Raw genomic sequence first — 19,702 nt, 5'->3', positions numbered from 1 at the left:
GCCCTCCTCCCTTGGGTGCTGGGCCCACCTTCCCTGCTCACAGTCCCCCCACACGTCAGGATGTCGGGAATCTGAGTTCTTACGGTCCTTGGGGGAAGTGACCAGCCAAATGCCTGATTTTGTGATTCTTTGGAGCTTTCATGCATCCTGGAAATTGAGCTCTTCCTGGTTTTTAGCGGACTGTCCTGCATCCCTCAAGTCAATGTTTAGGGGATCTTCCAGGCAGGATTCCTGACCATGATGAGTTATTTTTTCCTCTTTTCTGGGTAAGAACAACATCCTTGTCATTCAGTCTCCAAATATAGCAAGGAGTTATGATAGAAGAATATCCTTATGTTAGGAAAGAGGTTGGCAGCCTCAGTGATGTGAAAATGTCCAATTTAGAAAACACATTTAAAAAGAAAAGCTGTTTTAAGTCCTTTTTGGAATCAGGTGGAATAAAAATGAATAAGTAAAAAATTTAAAAGCAAATGTGTAGTCTGACCACACATTCCACATCTTCTCTTTGGTCTTGCAGGTACTTGTTTATTTTGCCTGAACTTCAGATGTTTCTAACATTTCATTAAAATGTCAAACTGCAAACTGGTTCTGGAGTCTAATTGGGTGCATACCTTCGATGATAGATTTTCTAGCTGATGCATGTAATCAGAGCACTACAAGAATGTTGCCAGGGACTAACCGTCTAGAATCTCTTTAAGAATGTTGAGTACTTAACACAGGAGGGGAAAGGCCTCACATCCCTGAGAAAGAGTCAAAGTGGAATGTGTGAGTCAGTCCTGGCTGGAGGTGTGTAAGTAGGGAGCTCCGAGTCTGAAATCCTCTAATTGACTAAGGGTCTGTAGTTGACATTCACCAGAATTATAGATAGAAGCACATCTGTCACCCTTGACCAAGCCAAATGTGCCTTCAGAGTTTCTCCTCATGAAGTGCTGAACTGATCAGGGCACTTGATACGCATGTAACTGAAGTAAATTATACTGTCTGACTCCCTGGGCAGAAGGCAGTTTGGCAAATGTATCTCTTTTAATCCTTTAAAACGTGTTCACTGTTTTTTCACAGGAATTTTATTTCTTTAAATTTATGCTAAGGAAATAAGGACGTGTGCAAAGATTTTAGCCACAAAGATGTTCATCTCATCATTGTTTATAACAGGGTAAACAGGGAATTGCTTATACGTACAACAGTAACAGAGTAGTTAAACATGTGACAGTCGTATAGTGAGACACTGCTACTAGACATATTTCAGCTGAACATGTGTGTTGAGCACAGTAACTGCTCTTTCATACCCCTGGTTTAGCTGAGATTATTAGCTTTCTTCCTGATCTCTGCAAAATGCAGGAACTCAACTTATTAGACCGTCTCTGGGGTTTCTTCCTGCTCCCAAATCCCAGGTCTACACTTCCTGGGTTTACTCAGAGAAACTGCTGAGTGGGGGGCCTTCCTGCATTTCTCATATTTGCCAGCTGCCAAGTGATGAAAGTAGATTAGTAACAAGGATTCATCTTATTATTTGCAGTACACTCAGACTGACCCGGTCTGCAAGATTAACCTTGATTCTGTATTCTGCTACACTGAAGAGAGGCCTTCAGATGATCTCGTTTTTCCATCATTTGTTGATTACTCTAGTTTTTTTTGTGTGTAATATTGGCACCTGAGCTAACAACTGTTGCCAATCTTTTTTTTTTTCTGCTTTTTCTCCCCAAGTCCCCCTAGTACGTAGTTGTATATTTTAGTTGTGGGTCCTTCTAGTTGTGGCATGTGGGACGCCACCTCAGTGTGGCCTGATGAGTGGTGCCATGTCTGCGCCCAGGATCCGAACCAGCGAAACCCTGGGCCACTGAAGTGGAGCGCGCGAACTTAACCACTCAGCCAGGGGGCCGGCCCGATTACTCTAGTTTCGAACTTTTGGGGAGCGCCTATTGAGAACTGCTCAGAGTTTCAGGGGAGCTTCGGCAGCAGGTGAGAATCAGCTGATACAGACAGTGACCAAGAATTCCCTTCCATTAGAAAATAAAATTCCCACCAGCCATTAAATGCTGACAACCTGTCAGCCTGTTGCTTTGGCATCATGCAGGCCTCTGTCTGTCCACACCCCCTGGGCCTGGGTCAGTTCAGTGAGGTGAGATGTTGTATATTTTACCTCATTATTCACTCTTGGCAGATATCATGGTATTGCAATCAATTTTCTCCTACCTTTAAAAATAGAATTCAGAACAAGTTCACAGTAAACCTAGAGGTAAGTTGCAGTACACCTCTGGCAGACCGACTTCCTAACTCTGTAACTTCTGAAATGGACGTTAGTGGAAAGAGTTTGGAGCCATGAGTTAGGAAGCGGTGTTTTGATCCTGGCTCTGCCATGGACTTGTGGAGCGTTAGAGAGGTGACCCATTCATTTTAGGGTTAAGTTTTTCTCCTCTGTAAAGTGAGAGGGTTGAATTCACTGGTTTTCAAGCCTCCTTCCAGCTCTGAAATTATATGAATATGATCTGCAAAGGTCATTTATTGTTGCCTACATCTCCCAAGACCGAAGGCGGAGCATCTGTTAGCAATCCAGCCCAGTGTCTCCCTTACCTGTTATCTCTCTTGGTCCAGTCAATTGTTGTTTTCTTGTTTATCTTCCTCTTCTCATGCCACACTACATAATTTCAGAGAGAATCTTGTGTTAGCATTCTGTCTATCCTCTAATCTATGATGTATCTTTGAGACTGGTGAAAAAATTCTTAAAAGCAGCTACTTCCATTATTCTGCAGTCTTTAAAGCTATCCCCTGAGAACTAAATGTCAATTCAAAGATTCCTACATTTGTTATTTCTAACCTAACCTATAGAAGTCTAAAGCAAAATTTGAAACAGAAAACAGAAAAATTCCTGCCTAGAAGCAGTGAACTCATAAATATGTAGTATGATTTTTCCCTATAATTTAAGAAGAAATTAGGATATTTAACATTTTTAGCAACATTTTTCTCAGTATCTACATTGAATATGCAAAATTGGGCTGCTGCACATGCTTGCTGAGCCTGCTTTTTTTTGGGGGGGGAGCGGGTAGAGTGAGGAAGATTGACTGCCAATCTTCCTCCTTTTGCTTAAGGAAGATTGTCCCTGAGCTAATGTCTGTGCCAGTCTTCCTCTATTTTGTATGTGGGCCACCACCACAGCGTGGCTTGATGAGCAGTGTATAGGTCTGTGCCTGGGATCCGAACCTGTGAAGCCCGGGCAGCTGAAGTGGAGTGCTCAAACTTAACCACTACGCCACCAGGCCGGCCCTGCCAAGCCTGCACTTTTAGTTGTAGATACCGTATTTTTAAATTGAGTAATAATTTCAAATGAATCTACTATAAAAGAAAAATCAGGTTACCCTAATGAAAGATTTTACAAATGAAGTGCTTGTGTGTTTTAACTTGATCTCTAATTTATAACCCTGAAATATGTAATACCTCCTTTACATATATGGGATATCTGTTTTCTGTCGTAAGCACAGAAAACCAACCCAGACAGGCACAGAAGAGACTACTAGTTGCCACCCAATACTCGTTCTTTCCTCCTTCCTTGTAACACACTCTGATTTTATTCAAGGGCAATGTGCCCAGCCAAAGACTGCGTTCCCAGTCTCCCTTGCAGTTAGGGGAGGTCACCAGAGGCATCTTTTGATGGGACTTTCAGGAAACGGTTTCAGCAGGAGTTGACTGGGCTGTGTGTTTCTTGACTCTGCTTCTGTGTTCCTCTGGTTGGCTCCTTTCTGAGCTCCACACGTTTACAAGATGCCTGAGGCAGGTTCAGTCCCATCACCCTCTTCATTCACGCCTAGCAAAGAGAAAGGCTAATTTCCTAGTAGCTCAAACAAAGCCCCAGGTTTGCTTCTCCTTGACCTGATTACCCATTTTGGGCTGACTTGAACTCATAACTGAGACACACGGAATGATGTACTGATGGGTTCAACCTGCGTCTTCCCCATCCCAAGACGCATTCTGGAGGTAGCTTCACTGGGTCCTCTAAAGCGAAATAGAGCTTCTGTGGCCAGGAGAAGTGGGAGTGGATAGACACTGAATCAGAGCAAAATATCCACCCTACCCGGTTTGCCAGTTTCTTCTTTGAGTTATTATCGTCTCTAGAGATGGGGTAAACTGATCATTTGGTTTCGCAAAGCTATATTGAACAATGATTTGGTCATTGGATTCATTTATGGTAAATGAAATTGAAGTCTCAAGTCCACACCATTAGTCCAGATTAGATATCAAAATATATATCTTTTAGTTTTCTAGATTAATATATTGCAATAAGCCATATAACTTCCTATAACTTCCCCTTCTCATTGCCACCCTAAATATGGCCCTCTAAATGGTAGAATCAAAGTTTTCCAATATGCTTTTTAAACCCAAACAACTGTACTTTCCAATATAGCTTGTTGGTGCAGCAGAGGACATCGTTTCTGAACATAAAGTTGTTTAGCAAGTTAGAGCTGAACGGAATTTAAAATGGCTTGAGATAAACTCTGAAGAAGTGGTACTTTAAAGTAGTAATGTCAGCAAGCTGCCTATTATGCAACCATAATACCAGTGCTCTGAGTTTAGATGGAGGACCTACAGGGCAATGACAAAAAACACCATGGCCTTCTGTTTTGTATGAGTGACCATGTAGAAGTGATTTTGAAGTGATTTACTGCAGTTGCATGTTGGGACGTGGAATGCAGCAAGACAGATGATTATGGCCACAGTTCTGAAAATGTTCAGATGGCTTTCAATTAGCTTTGGGCAAGGCTGCTTCTTGCAGAAGCCAGTATTGATTTTTCAGAATGCCTCCTAGCTTTTCAGCAGAAGGGCCGATCATGTCAGTCGTTTGAAGCCACAGAAAGCGTCACTGGAGAGTGGACTGCAGAACGCTTTCCTGCAGTGGCTGGGGGACTGGCTCTCTGGGCTGGAGACGTCTCTGGTAGGAATGAGAGTGCGGACTCTGCAGTCAGAGTGGGACATGGATCTGACATGGCCCCTCCGCATGTACCAGCAGATCACCAAACTCCTGGAGCCTCAATTTCCTCCTCTGTAAAATGGGCCTAAATGAGAACCTAATGAGAAAAGGCATGCAGAGCTTCTAGCCCAGTGCCTCAGACCTATCCTGTTTGGTAAATATTATTATCCGGTTTTCAGAGTTGACCTTTGAAAAGAGGGAGGAGTGTTGAGTATTCACTCTTTTCTTTTCTCCTAAGTTTCATTAAGCAAAAAAAAAAAAGTATGACAGTGAAGAAGTTGAGTTTGGCTTGGCTCCACCTTACAATGCTTTTACTTTGTTATGTGGAAAAATGGAGAGTTGATAACGGGTGTATTGTGGGTGCCTTAGGGTCTCGTCTTGTACTTTGGGTGCAAGTTTGCTGAAAACAGCCTTTTTGGAAGGATAGTGTCATTGCATCACATCTAAGAACGTCAGCCACCTGCTGTGGGAGCAGCAAGGAGCCTGAGAAGTCAGGGAGGCCTCAGATGCAAATGGCGCCACGTCAAAGACCCTGGCGTTCTGTCTGTCTGTCGTTTTAGACCTGCGGAAAGCGTGAGCATCTCAGAATAACAGGGCCCTAGGACTGTAACCCTCCCTTTTACAAATGAGGAAACTGAAGCCCAGAAAGGAAAAGCAACTCAAAGGCCACGTGAAGAGTCAGTGACACAGGCAGGCCCTAAACTCTAAGTTCCTGATGCCCAAGTCAGGGCAGCAACGACTACAGCCCCTAGACTCTACCGGTTATCCTTTGAACCTCTCCTTCTGGTCTCCTGTTTATTGACAGTCTCATCCAACCACTGAAGGACAGGAATTCATTCTTTCAGCAAATTCAGTTTGTTAGAAGCCACCTTACCCCCTCCCCAAATGTCAGCATCTACAGGTCTTCCTATTGTGGCCACTCAATTTCCCGTGAACAGAATCCGCATCTCCTGCCTGGAGGGTCTAAGAGGAGCCACGGTCCTAACTGTTGAGTGGGAGAAGGGCTGGAGGCCTCGCTGTTAGTGTCCAGACTTCCTCCTAAGCCCTAGGTTTCAGCCTGGTGCCTCAGACTGCCCTCCATAATGCCTGAAGTCTCCAGTCTCTTGGGTTCAGTTTTTCTGGAGAATAAACCACCCATGTCCCACAGGGCTGGGGAGGGATGGTTGCCTGGCCGCTCTGAGTGGAGTGGATCTGTCACCCTCCAGAACCTTGCTGGGGTTCTTTGGGGGGCCAGCTGGCTGGCTTCTCCTTTGCATTCCTGTCTGTGGGCTCTTAGTCTCAGCTGCCTCTGATTCCCCCTCCCACCCCGCCCTTTGCTTTCCATCTTGCAGAATTGTTGTGTCATGTCTCAGCCATTTTTGTCTCCTCTCCCATTTGTTGTCCTTTGGGGCTTAGGCCTTTTTTATTTCTTTCTCACCATTCTAGTGGGTTTTAGAAGGAAGCAGAGGTCAGCACAACTGTTTAACTACCTCCCCTGCCCCAGAACGTTAATAGCCTTTTTTTTTTTTTGGTATATTGTCCAGAATTTCATCTCTCTTAATACAAGGTTCTAATGTGGACCTAAAGCCCAATGGATAGTGACTGACCAGGGCTGAGTGCAGGTAATTTGTTTTTGCAGTGTTGAGGACCTTGGCCTTCGGCAAGCAGAGGATGGATTAAGGAAATCTCAGTTCTCATGTGACGCGTTACCCGCAGCAAAGACCACGCCATATGTTCAGTCACTGCCAGGAACCTTCCGAAAAACAAATCTTCTCAGGTGTTGTGTTATCACCAAAAATTAACCTCACAGCGTGGTTCACAATCATGTTTATGAAAATGTTTTGAAAAGGAATGCACCTTTATGAAATTGATGGATGGAAATCAATGAGAACTCTGTCGGGGAGGCGGGTTTGTATATTTCCTCTGTGGCTGAGCCCTCGCCGGAGGAAGTGCCGAACATCCCTCTCAGTGTTTGTGTTTTCAGATGCACTAACCAGCGACAGAAAGCTCTTCTCCTAGTGTGTACATACCCGGAAGGCAGAGGAATAAATGTTTGTCAGGTGGATAAACTCAATGTATGGTAGAGGATTTTGTGACTACGGCAACATGTTTGCAGTAAAACCATTTGAAGGCAAGATGCTTTTCAAATCCTGAGAAATTAAAATTAAATGAATGGCACATATTTTATTTTGCCAAAGACTAAAATTTTCCGTTAAAAAAAATAAATGTATTAGCCTGTCAGTAAGTTCTCTCCAGCACCTGACGTATTTTCGTTAGTACTACATTATTCCTGGTGTTCTGACGTGCATAATTGTTACCAAAGGGGTTCGCTAATATTGTATTCAGAATTGATGACTGATTTCTATAGCCCTGAACTGAAGGATGAGGCATTAAAATTTTTGTATTCACTCCTGCCCTCTCCACCTGTCTCTCCAGTGAGAGATTGTAAATTGAGTTTTTACTTTAATACAACTACAGTTCAGCCCTGTGAAAACAGAGTTAACAATAATGTAGACTTTAGTGTCAGGTGCTTCTGTGGACTTCACTCAGGAAGCACTGGATTCTAGAAATATCTGAGAAGTTTGGTTATAAATCCCTGCCCCTTGACCTAGTTCTCAAGGAGGGTGGGTCTAGTTCAGTATTGTTCAGTTGATGGTTGCTCTCTGTTGTCTTTTAATGGATTCTAAGAATGTTATCCTGCCTCTTCTCCAGTCTGTTTGGCTGCCTCTCTGGTTTGGGTAGTTTCCCGTTTCAGTGTCCATCTAAGTTTCATGTTTATGTGCTTGAAGAATGAACCAGAGGCTGGTGCCTTTTTGTGTCCCACCTCTTACTTCTTGTTAATGCATAGACGATGTGACACCGCATGGTTTACAACCAAAAGAGGTGTGTGCTGCATTTGTATTCTGAATTTGTTTTCTTGCATGAGCAAAACTGATGATTTAGGGACGATAGAAAAGGGCATACACTTAAAGACGTAAAATGCGTTGCAAGCTCTATATGAAAAAAAAGTACAAAACATTTTGGTTTTGAAGTCACTGTGTAACCAGCAGAAGTTAAAAAATACAGGCAAACACTGTTTCTCTCTCTCTCTCTTAAGCATTGTCCCAAATAACTGGTTTAACTCGTTTCTCCCCCACTGTATTGATCACTTGCTCTGGCTTGGTGCAGACGTAGCTACAGAATTCTCTTGCAAACCTGCCGCTTTTTTTCTTTAAACCCTTGCTTTAGAATAGCTGGATTTAGTGGCGGGGCCTCAGCCTGTGCTCCTCCCACTCCCTTGGAGAGGGGAGCGTGATAAATTTCTCCCCTTCCCTTTTGATTATATGAGGAATTGGGTACGCGTAACTCGGTGCCAGCACACCTGAATGCAGGGCCAGCTCCCCGGTAACTGCTCTCTTGTTCTTTAGTCTCCTGGGTCTGGGGAGCAGTAAGGGTGCAGGGTAATGCATTCCTCTAGGTGGTGATAAGAGCTACATTCCAAGAGGATTAACAGCACAAAACCTGCTTCTAGGAGGAAGAAAACGGAAGAGGCGGGGGAGGAGGAACACCCACATTGACACACACACACACACAGCCGCTCAGTACGCTTTGCAGTGTGTGCTCAAAGCCACATTCCAATTTTAGCTGTCAAAAAATGAAGCTGCTTTGACAAGAGCGTCTCTACATGTTGCACATGACGGGGAGAGCCTTTAAAAGGCTTGGAAGCTTCTTGTTCAGAGGAAGGGGACGGTTTGGTCCTAACCTCTGCTTTGCCGTAAGAATTACACCTGGCCTGTATCAGGTACCTCCTTGATCAAGACGCAGAAACATCTTTCAAAGTACCTCGATTTCAGACTTTTCAACCTAGGGGTGCAAAGGAGATGGGATGTAAAAGTCCATGTAATTTGGTATCCACATCTGAGAACAGTGCTGCTCATGAAAATTTGGCCCTGTTTAAACTTTCCTAAAACAGCATGATCACTGCATTGAAATTTGGGATCTTGATTGTGCAACTCAACTGGAGGTCCCTTGTGTGTGTTTCCACGGATATATTTGGTGAAACGTAAAGGCAGAATCATTCCTGTCTGCTCATCAAGGGCCAGAACCAACCCACACACATCTGCCTAGCTATTCCCCACTGCCTCTTAAGAAAATGAGCCTTTCATTTTTCAAAAGAAGCCACTACCCATAAAGCAGAAAACCAGAGTGCGTGGATGTGGTCCTCTGATTGTCTCACCCTCTTGCTACCCTTCACCACCCCCACCCCCAATGGCTGCGAGACCCCAAATTTTCAGACCTTAAGTCTAAATACCTTTTGTCTTTCCAGGTCCCCTCTTACAAAGAAATCTGACTTAGTTTAGATTATCCCTAAAAAAATAATTCTGAAGGTGTTTGCCGCTCAGACACATTGTTCTTGAGAGATAAACACATAATTAACTCTTATTGAAGCAGTGACTTTTACAAGCGCTATGCTATGGTCTAAAACAGAAACATGCCACACTATTGTGGGAAACTACAGCTTTTACATTTTCTTGGCTGAACTCTGGTCTTCTCCTCAGTGAGAAGAGAACATTCCACAAATATCAAAGTGAGCCTTCAGTAAAGACGTCCAGTCCACATTTTGCATGGCTGAGTCCATTGGAAATGTACCCTCTCGATGTCGGTGCAGGCTTAGCGAAGTTAAACATTGGCCGAGTGAGTTTGTTTTTGAGAGCAGTCACTTCAGGAAGGCATGTTGGAGCAAACCTAAGCTTAGATAACCATGAGTAATTATTTGCCTATGTCCATAATTTTAACAGTGTGAATCATTAGCTCAGACCCTCTCTTTTATCCCGAAGAGGAAAAGATGCATTGGCCAAGATCGTGCCTTTTTGTGAAGGCTCTTTGTTCTTAGTAGGAAAGCATGTTGCTGTTCTTCCTCTTTGTGCCCTGAGAACCTGTTGGCCCTGCCAGTGGAGCCATAGGTCTCGTCCAGTTTCACTGGCCCTAGTAGAGTTGCGCTTGGCCATCTCTATCGTAACTACCCCCTCCAATGTGGGAGGCTAGTTACTGCCAAGGATTCTTGTTAATGTCCTTTCTTCTCATTTTGGGGGGTAGTTTGTAGAAAATACAAAGAGCTTTTAACTGTCCATAGATGTATTTTAAAGTGCTTTCTGGGATACAGGAGAAAATGCTTTTCAATTTAAGAGAAAATAGCCATGAGTTTGTTAGTTATTTGCTGTGACCGAACAAACCAGATTTTAGCAACAAAGGCGGTACCTTTGACGCCTTGCCAGGGTTGTGTTTCATAGCTAAACATGACATTTAGGAAATGTCAGCTGTGAATGACTTTTCAAAAAATTGTAGTAAAGTATGGTTTGCTCTTCGTACAATCCCTGACTTACAAGTACTCAACAAACAAGTTTCCAGCGGACATAAAAGGCTGCCCTTCCTCCATCTCTCCCTTTTCAGGATCCCTTTCATTTCTCCTCTTTGCCCTCTCCGCCCCTCCCGCCCGTCCCCTCAGTGCCAGCGCCATTTCAGCACTGCTATGGAAACTGCCTGTGGAAAAACTTGGCTCTTCTGGAAAAACTGGTTTATAAAGTGGAAGAAGCAGCCTTGTGCAAACAGGCATGGTGAGCCTGACCCCAGAGATAGCTCCTGGGCAGGACCAGGTGGACTTGCCAATATGTTCTCTAATGTGGCGTGATTCCTTTTAACTACATTCCCTTTTATTCATCTGGACTTACAGGTATCCTTTTTTTAAAGATCTGGATGTCTGTGAGAGAGCTGAGGAAAACAAGCTTTAAACACAGAGCCTCATGTATGTTTAGTGCTTTATCTCTCACTGTTTACAAAAGGTTTCCACACATACACATTTGTTCTTCACAACTTCTTTACAAATGGTGAAACTGGGACTCAGAGAAGTGAAATATTTGAGCTGATGGAAGCAAGACTCGAAACTGCAGATTTAAATTCTGAATCGAGTTCTCCTTGCAGTCCGTATTCCATTGTATGCGTGAATATTTTTATACATGGATGTGTTTTTGTGTGTACACACACATGCTCACATCTCTGCCTTTTTAAGCAGTGAAGCAAACACATTTGCAGGTGATTAGCAAACAATATAATGCAGAGAATCTCAAGCCATCTCTGACCTTGATATTCTGCTGTTTTATAAGATCTTTCTACCTAGGAGGTGAAAATTAGATGTCTGGGTTTTATTTCATAAGCTTTAGAGATTGAGAGTACTGTGTGTGCCCATAAAACACACTTAAAAACCTGAATGTTAAGATTTTATGACTTCACTGAGAAATATCTATGTAATGGTTGATTAAATAATTAATAAAATTAATGAATTATATTTCCACTTATAGGCCTAATCCCGATACTAATAGTATATTTACATCTGTGGTTTGAATTACTTATAGTCAGTTGGTCCACTCTTGGCAAATGGCTATTGTTTGTATCCACAAAGTGTATTTGAATTCCATACCAGAAAGCCACGTTCGTTAGATATTTTCATGTGATAACCTTTCTGATCAGGGCCTAAATGTCACAATTCTGACACTGAAAATGAGATAAAAGTGCGTTATACAGTTCTATTTATAGTAATAATAATGATGACTCTAAACAGATTGTCTCACTGGCAATGAACATACAATGGGAACATCGTAAGAGAGGAAGTAGTGCCATTTTCTGAGAGAGAAAATTCTCACATTTTACATAAAGCCAGAAGTAAAAATGCTTCCAAGAAAAAACATGTGTTAAGAATTATAAGTGTTTAGCTTAGAAAGAGGGAAAAAAATTGGGTTATCACAAACATTGCTTTTTTTTCCTCCCAAAGTATAGAAACAGTTTCCATTCTCTGGCTCCATGATGTCATGCTCTGAATAAGAAATGGTGAAGGGAATGGAATTATGCAAAAGAATGACAAACTTATAAGTTAGATTTAATAGGAAATGAAAATTTGAAAACAACTTGGTAAATATCTAATAAAGCCTTAAGGATCATGGAATTATTATTTGCCAGAATCTTGTTCGTGATTAAAATGGTAAAGTTCTACCTGAGTATTTTCTTGAAAACCATAACATCATCCTCCAACATTCTCCACAAATGTCGAGTGTTGTTCCAATCACTTTTATTTTATGGCCAGGTTTTTTTGGACACGTGTTCACCCTTCTAATCTACCTCACTGGGGCAGGCCACTGCTGTTACTGACAATTGCTTCATTGGCAGTATCTATAGAATGAGGCTTTGGGCTCTGCCGCTGTCTTCAGCACTGTGGGCTAAGTGAGACCACTGAGGGGTGAAGCCAAACCCAGAGTGACGTGACAGGACTTGTCCCCATCTGAGCAGGGCCGGGTGGGCTGCCTCTAACACACAGCTCACCCTCACCCTTTCTTTGGAGACGGGTGGGCGGTTACACAGACCAGCAATTTCTACCTTTTGACAAAGCTGGAAAGGGGGCAAAGCCACTATGTAAGTGCTGTGGTTTTTGTTATTAAATGCCTCTTTTCTTAGTTTAAGCAGGATTTGAAAAGCCAAACCAGATCAAATTACTCTTCCCATACTTTAATACACCCTGGCTAAATTTTAAAGCACAGGGTTGTATTTTATAGAATGAGAAGAAGGAAACGTTATTCCCCTTTCCCATGAAATGACTAGCACAGCAACTTGGTTGAGATCCATTTCCATCCAAGCAGACCATCATAATGTTAACCGTGAACCAGCACTGAGTTCCGAAATCTCTGTAGTTAATTTTAGAGCATCAGTGAACGTGGAGGAGCATCTTGTCTCCAAGTCTGCTGCAGACTTCATCTTTGAGAGATGACAAGGATAATCAGTTTGACTTCAGAGCTGAAGCATCCAAGCACACAGAGCCTGGGAGAGACTTGCTTAGCCACTGAGACGAGGAAGCTGCCCTCATGTCAAGCAGCTAATGTTCTGTCACTTGCCAAACATTTCTGCTACAGATTCATGTTCTGAAATTTTCATGAACCAACTAGATGAACAAACTGTGTGGTCTGGATTAAATAATGTCTGCCTGAAAGGAAAGAAGTGAAGTTAGCCAGAAGGCCAGATGGCAGCTGTATTCTCTGCAGAACTCTATTTGGAAAGTGGGGTTTATGTAATTTTGGTCATTTCTTACCATCTTAGGAGACCATTTCCAGAATAAGTCATTGAAGGATATAGCACACAGCTTTCAAAAAATGAACTGCATAGACATGGGCACATTATATAACCTGTCCACAGAATTATAGCTATTTGATGAAAATGCTTGGATTTCTTTTTCTTCCAGCATTGCTATGACCTACACCTCTATCCTATCTTTTTTATTACACAGCTAGCTAAATTACTCCAGAGCTAAACTCCATAGCTTATAATACATAGAGTTCACATATAGGAAAAATGTGGCTGAAAAGCTCATGAACTTATTACTAGTCTTCATCTTGTGGTTGACTAGATTGTTTACCTACATGCAGAAAACCAGTAGTTGTCAACTCCTTATACACAAACATGATGTTTCCTTTTTTTTCCAAGGCAGAGTGCCATTTCTAAACTATTTTCCAGCAAACTTAGTAAGTAATACCTTGGACTCAGGAAGATTTAGTCCATGTTCACGTTTAAGAATTTTACTTTGAGGTTATAGGGTGAGCCCCAAGCTTTTAAATAGGAGCAAAGGAACATCAACTCACACTGGGGTTACTCACCATAGCAAATCAGGATAGAGGGAAATTTTAAGAAATCAATTGAAGTTGATTTTCCAAATGGTGGGATCATCTCTAGGCATATTTGGTTTCTTCTCTTTCTTTCTCCCTGTCTTACTGGTTACCAAGGCTTGATCACATTCCTTCTCATAGACTTTCAGTTTCATCCTTTCTTCTCCATTGCCACCTTCATCACTCTAGTCAGACTCTCGTGGTCTCACTCCAGACTGTTCAGAGCCACTCTAACCAAATCCAAATATTGTTCCATCCAATATGCATCGTAATCCCAGTCTAATCTTCGTAAAACATTGATATGATGATGTTTACATCTTAAAAACATTTAGCGTTCCATATTTTGTTCTCCAGCAAATCAGATCCAGATAGCTCTGCCTAGATTTCATGGCCCAGGGTAAACTGCCACCGTCTCTCTTCTCTCTCTCCTCCAATACCTGACTTTCTTTCCCGTTACTCTATAATATGCTGGTGCTGAAGTCAGTGTGTGAGGAAGGCCAACCCCTATCCCATTTCTGTGATGTCTGTTCTTGGAATAAGGTATTCCAAGATCAGCCTCACTTGGAATACCCCTCCTTTTTTTCTACTAGCGCGATAAACACCCGTTCATCTCCATTGGCTCAGTTCTCACCTTCTCCTTCCAATTCAATTCACCACATACTTACTAGCATCTGCCATTAAATTGAAAGTCACCTTACAGTGCATGGTATGGAGCGCAAGGCTGTGTGAAACAAGGTCCCTGCTGTTCTGCCTGAGTCTGTCTGGACTGCTCCAGACCTCCAGATCCTTCTCTTCTGTACGTCTACAGCACATAAAGTCTAAACTAGCAGGCTACAGAGACGAGTGCTCAAAACAATCCACTGGAGTGCAGGAAGAATATATTGGAACTTACATTTACACTTTTTCATATCCTTTCAAATTTCTATTTTAGAGTATTTTTTAAAGTATATAATATATTAGTGCAAAGGTACATGTTTAATATATAAAAATAAATAATATACATATATGGTGGGCCCATGTGTGAGCATTTTTACTAATGGAGTGAATTATCAAAAAATATAGAGAGCCTCAAATACAGAACAATTTCGTTGGGATTTTAGGGGGTCAGCGAGCTGGCTCACTCAAGTCCGTTCATTCTCTCATTCAAGCACTATTTACTAATCCCCTACAGGGTACCAGGCAGTGTTGAGAGAGACAGTCGTCAGGCAAGAGGAGAGCAAAATGTCAGCTTTATTTCTGATAAAAGCTCGCTGGGAAATGTGGCTTTAGATCAGGGCCTGGACGGCTTGCTAATACTTCACCCCGCGTTAAGCAGACCCAGTCACAGACAGAGTGGGAAACACAGCCCTTTGCTGCCTCGCTCCTCCCACCCACAGTGGGGCCTGCACCTCAGGCTCACTGCCTAAGCAGGAGCGGTGAGAAGGCAGGAGAGTCCTAGGCGACGGGGAGAGGGCGGGGATGAGGGGGCAAGCCCAGGTTATTCTTGGAAATGCACCTAGGAGATAAGCCACTTCCTCCGGCAGGATGGGAAAGCACAGGACAGGTGGAGAGAGATCAGCAGTATTCCCTTAATGTGGGGTCCCTCCTAATAAATAGGCCATTGTTATTTCTGGTTTTATCACGCCCTAATGAATAAGATTTTCTGTTGTTTCAAATGGATCTCCCTAAAAAAGAGCACTCCTTTATCTTTTACCAAGAGAATAAGCCAAACACGTAAAACCTGTTGACAGAATTTTGAATTGTGTACTTGAAGGTCTGAGATGTGTCTGTACTGAGGCCCGGGGCCTGATGCCATTATATGGCCCTGCCCCAGAGTCCAGTATCTGATTTCCCAACCCTGTGATAGAATAGGGCAGTGTGTATGTGTGAGTGTGTCTTTGAAAAGAATGGTGTGGCTGTCCATCTCATCTGGGTACAGTGTGAAACTCTTTTTCTGGGTCTCTCCCCCATTCCCCACATCTCTCTCTGTCTCTGTCTCTCTCTCTCACACACACACACACACACACTGTTCCTACCTACCATTGAATTTTGCAGCCTCTGGCACATTGTTGAACAGAAGACCTGGGTCAAGGCATGTGATCATGAGAAATAAAAACTTATTGCTTCTCATTGCTTGTAAGAAAATGATTTAGTGTCATTCTGGAAAGAGTGGGGGAGAGAGAAAGAGACAAAGATATGTTGGAAGCATGTCTGGTCCCTGAGTGAGGGGCGTCGTTGAGGTCATCCAGCCCACCCTTACTCCTTCCAGCCTGCCCTCATAGGGCAGAACTCTAGCATGACATCCTGGGAGATTAAAACCTATCCAGTTTTTAAATATCAGAGATATTTAACAGAGAAAGAGATTTCACAACCTCCCTCAATAGCTAATTAAAGTGCTTAACCGTAAGCTCAGAGAACACTTTTCTCCAAACTGTCAAGGCTTTCTTGCTTCAGTTTAAAATGATTTCCTTTCTGTAGTGGCAGGGATCATTACCATCCCTTGTCTGATACAGTGATATTAAGTTGAGCACTAGATTTATGACTGAACAAGCCAATCCTATGCCATCATACACCTATTTTTGTTTACCTAGAACCCTCTCTGTGGTACCTCTTTGCATCCTTTTCCAATTATCTGCATCCCACTTTAGGAGCAGAAACTAAATAAAAGGATTATAAGATGGTTTCTATGTGCTTCCATATGTGTATCCCAAGTATTGAGTTTAAAAAAAAAAACTATATTGCTGATTCAAAGTCAGCTCTTTACGTGCCCGTTCTGATTTCTCTGGGGTATTAGGACATTTATACATAGGTCTTTAGGATACTGAAACCTTCTTAATCCAAAGAGGTGGATCCTGGAGATTTCAGGAAGGTCAGTGCAGGAAATTTTTACACTAAATACTAGGTAGGAGACCGATTTGGCTGCTGTGATAAAAGCCAGACAACAGTAGCTTAAAAACGTAAAAGTTAATTTTTCCCTTGTGAACAGTCTAAATGTGCAGGCTGCTGTGGAAGCTCCACGGTGACGGAGAGCCGTCTTCCCATCTTCTTGCTCAGCCCTCTCTCTTCATGGCTTCCATTTCAAGAACTCGTCACACATTAACTGGCAAGAAGAGGAAGAGAGGAAGCGGAAAGCACACCCCTTCTTTTTACGGGTACAACCAAGAAGTGGTGCATGTCACTTCCATTCATACTCCGTTGGCCAGACTTAGCTACTGGAACATACTGAGTGGGCTGCAAGGGAACCTGTAAACCACGGCCTTTAGCTGGTGATCATGCACCCAGGAAGGACCTCAAAGTTCTATTACTAAAGGAAGAAAGAAAGAATGGATTTGGGGAACAGCAGTTAGCTCTGCCACTGGCTCGGGAGAGCCAGCCTGAGAGGCAGGTTTTGACCATGAGTCCAGCTACGCTTGCTATGTAAGCAGTGTAGAAAAGATGTAGAGAAGGAGAAAGTCTTGTTCTATGATAGAAGCTTACTGGATGAGCTTGGCGTTGCCACCTTGTGGATCGCAGGCCTGGGGCTCAGCAATGACGTCCACCTCTCCTGCTACTAGAAAAGAGGCTGAAGCTTAACTCCAAGAAGGCCTTTCACTACTGTACAACTGAGTTAAAATAGACTTTCTAGGTGAAGTTTCCAGGCTAAATAGGTTGAGTATAAAACCAAGATCACGACTTTGCCCCGTTACTGTGATTTCTCACTACTTCCAGAAGCCATGCTGCCCTGTCGCCCCTTGATCCAGATCATCCTGTTAGTCTGAGGTATTGCTACACCTCCCTGAAGGGGGCAGTAATGTATATTTGAGGCCTATAATGATAAAAATAAAACTTTAAATACTAGTAAATGAAAAATTTAAATTAAAAAAAATTGTACTACTGCTACCACCCCATGGGAAGATCCCCATCACTTTAAGAATGTTCTAGGAAAATAACCATAAAAAGACCCTTGGCTGATTACAGTGCTGTTCATACTCCGTGTAGGACTCACATGTCAGGTTTGTTGACTTGATTAGCCAGCCGCTTTCCTGTTAGCGTCCAGTCGCCGTTTTCAAATGTCACCCTGGTTTTCATCCCAACCTGACAAGACCCACCTGGATTTTGACAGTCACGCTGATTTTTATCTATTTAAACTGCTAGAAGCAAAATCTGATTTTGTTCCTGGCTTTTGTTGCTGAGAAAAGTAATAAAAACCAAGGCAGAATTAGATCAGGGACATCCATTATTCTAACCTCAGGAACAAAAAATAAACATATGGCTCTACCTAAGTATTGGATTAATTTAAGTATACAGGAGCTGTTAAAAATTGCACTTAAAATTTGTTTCTCAGGTGATCCTTTATTCAATATACAAATTTAACATTTCTCTTGTCTATTGTAGAAATAATATAATGATGAAAACTCTCATTTGTTGAGTTCTCAAGGTGCACCCTCCCTGCTCCAATTTCAGTGGCCAAAGCTGAAGCCTCGAGTCAGTTCACTGTTTGGCTGCTACGTATGCAGCAGAGGAAGGGAAATCGAGGAGCTTTGGGTGGAAGATCGATACTAACAGGTTCTCCTTCGGTATTGTTATTCCCCTCTGAATAGATCGTGCATTCTCAACAGGGGCCATGTAGCCCCCAAGTTGAAAATTGGTTCTTGGGGAGTGAAAAAAATCAGATATTATGGCTGAAGTCAGAGTGAGAGGGAGATGTGACTATGGAGGAGGGTCAGAGAGATGCTACAGTGCTGGCTCTGAAGATGGAGGGAGGGGAAGACCAGCTATGGCGTGTGGATAGACTCCAGAATCTGGAAAAGGTGAGGAGACAGATCCTCCTCTGGAGCTTCTGGGAGGAATGCAGCCCTGCCGACACCTTGATTTTAGCCCAGTGAGATCCGTGTTGGACTCCTGCCACACAGAACTGTGAGATGATAAAGTTGTGTTCTTTGAAGCCACTAACTTTGTGCTAAGTTGTTATAGAGCAGTAGAAAACTAATACACTCAGTTTCCTTCCTGTTCAATGAGAAGAACAGAGTGATCCTTATCCCAGGTTTGTTGTAAGCATTAAATAAAATCATCTGTGAGAAGCACACAGCACAGGGGGCAGAGTGACGTGTCCTGGCCTTGCCAGTGTTCAGATGGCAAGGCTTGCATCTGAGTTGACTCTTCCCATGTTTAGGTTGCTGATAGACTTCTGTCTTTGATCACGTCAGAGACGGCATCAAGTTTTACTCTGGGCCTGTCACTTTAAGGGGACTTTGTAGATTTCTCCTCAGATTCATCCTGTATTGATTTTCTATTTCGACTGTGGGAGACTGTGGGAAGTTCCTTTCAGTGCCTGCCGTGTCCCGCCAGCTCTCAGGTCCTTCCCCAGAGCTGTGTCCTTTTATTCTCTGCCCCACTCTGCCCCATCTGAAGAAAAGCCTGAGGCCTGAGTGGGTCTGTGGAGAGGTGGGGGCGGGAAATTCCCAGCAGTAGCCCAGAGGAGAGAGGGGCCAGCTGCCAAGCACCCCAGTGAGGGAGGGGGAGCCCCGGGTGGGGCTGCCATTCTAGAGAAAGAGTTATTCCAAGCTGGAGCCTGACTGGGCTGGGAAGAGTGACCTTGGGTGTATTGTTTTCTTTTCTTAACTTAAGGAAAGTTTGTGTGTGTGTTTTCATTCTTGTTTTTTATGACTAAGTTCCCGCTGAAAGTGAGACTCTTCGCAGTGGAGCATTCACTGACTCGCTTCATTACGTCAGTTGGGTAGAGCCTGGTGTAAATGAAGTGAGGGCCACAGGTTTTTCTCTCTTTGTCGAGTTGGTTATTTTCACAGAGAACAGCTTTTGCGTTATCACAGGAAAAGAAACCGACAGAATTGTATTCCTACAACCGAAGTGCTAAAACTCTGTGTTTACACGTGTTATCTTTAATCCTCACAGCAACGCTGTGAAATAGATATTAATACTCTCATTTTCTGCTGAGGAAGGGGGAGTTTCCTCCCAATATCACTAGGAAGTAGATAAATAGATAGTATTACCCCCACTTGCAGATGGGGACCCTGGGGCTCAGGGAGGGTGGCAGCTATACCGGTTTGGCTGGGGCGGCAGTGTGACTCCTGTCAGGGATGCTGCTGGCTCGTGGCCTAGGCAG

At 43.1% G+C, this 19,702-nt stretch overlaps 1 protein-coding gene across 7 annotated transcripts in view; it reads left to right on the top strand.

The window, feature by feature from the left end:
* LOC124233484 (SPATS2-like protein) overlaps positions 1–19,702 on the top strand; it is a 165,566-nt gene that overhangs the window by 35,468 nt on the left and 110,396 nt on the right. For 2 of the 7 annotated variants that reach the window (XM_046650612.1, XM_046650610.1), the window contains exon 3: positions 6,579–6,716. The exons of the other annotated variants lie outside the window; for them this stretch is intronic. The gene's annotated coding sequence lies outside the window, so the exon portion shown is untranslated. The remainder of the gene's footprint in view (positions 1–6,578; positions 6,717–19,702) is intronic. 7 annotated transcript variants of the gene reach the window in all.

The sequence above is a fragment of the Equus quagga genome, unplaced genomic scaffold, assembly GCF_021613505.1.
Source record: "Equus quagga isolate Etosha38 unplaced genomic scaffold, UCLA_HA_Equagga_1.0 203_RagTag, whole genome shotgun sequence".
Classification (NCBI taxonomy): Eukaryota; Metazoa; Chordata; class Mammalia; order Perissodactyla; family Equidae; genus Equus; species Equus quagga.
Note: the sequence above shows the minus strand (reverse complement) of the source record. Positions and strands in the feature narration are given on the sequence as shown.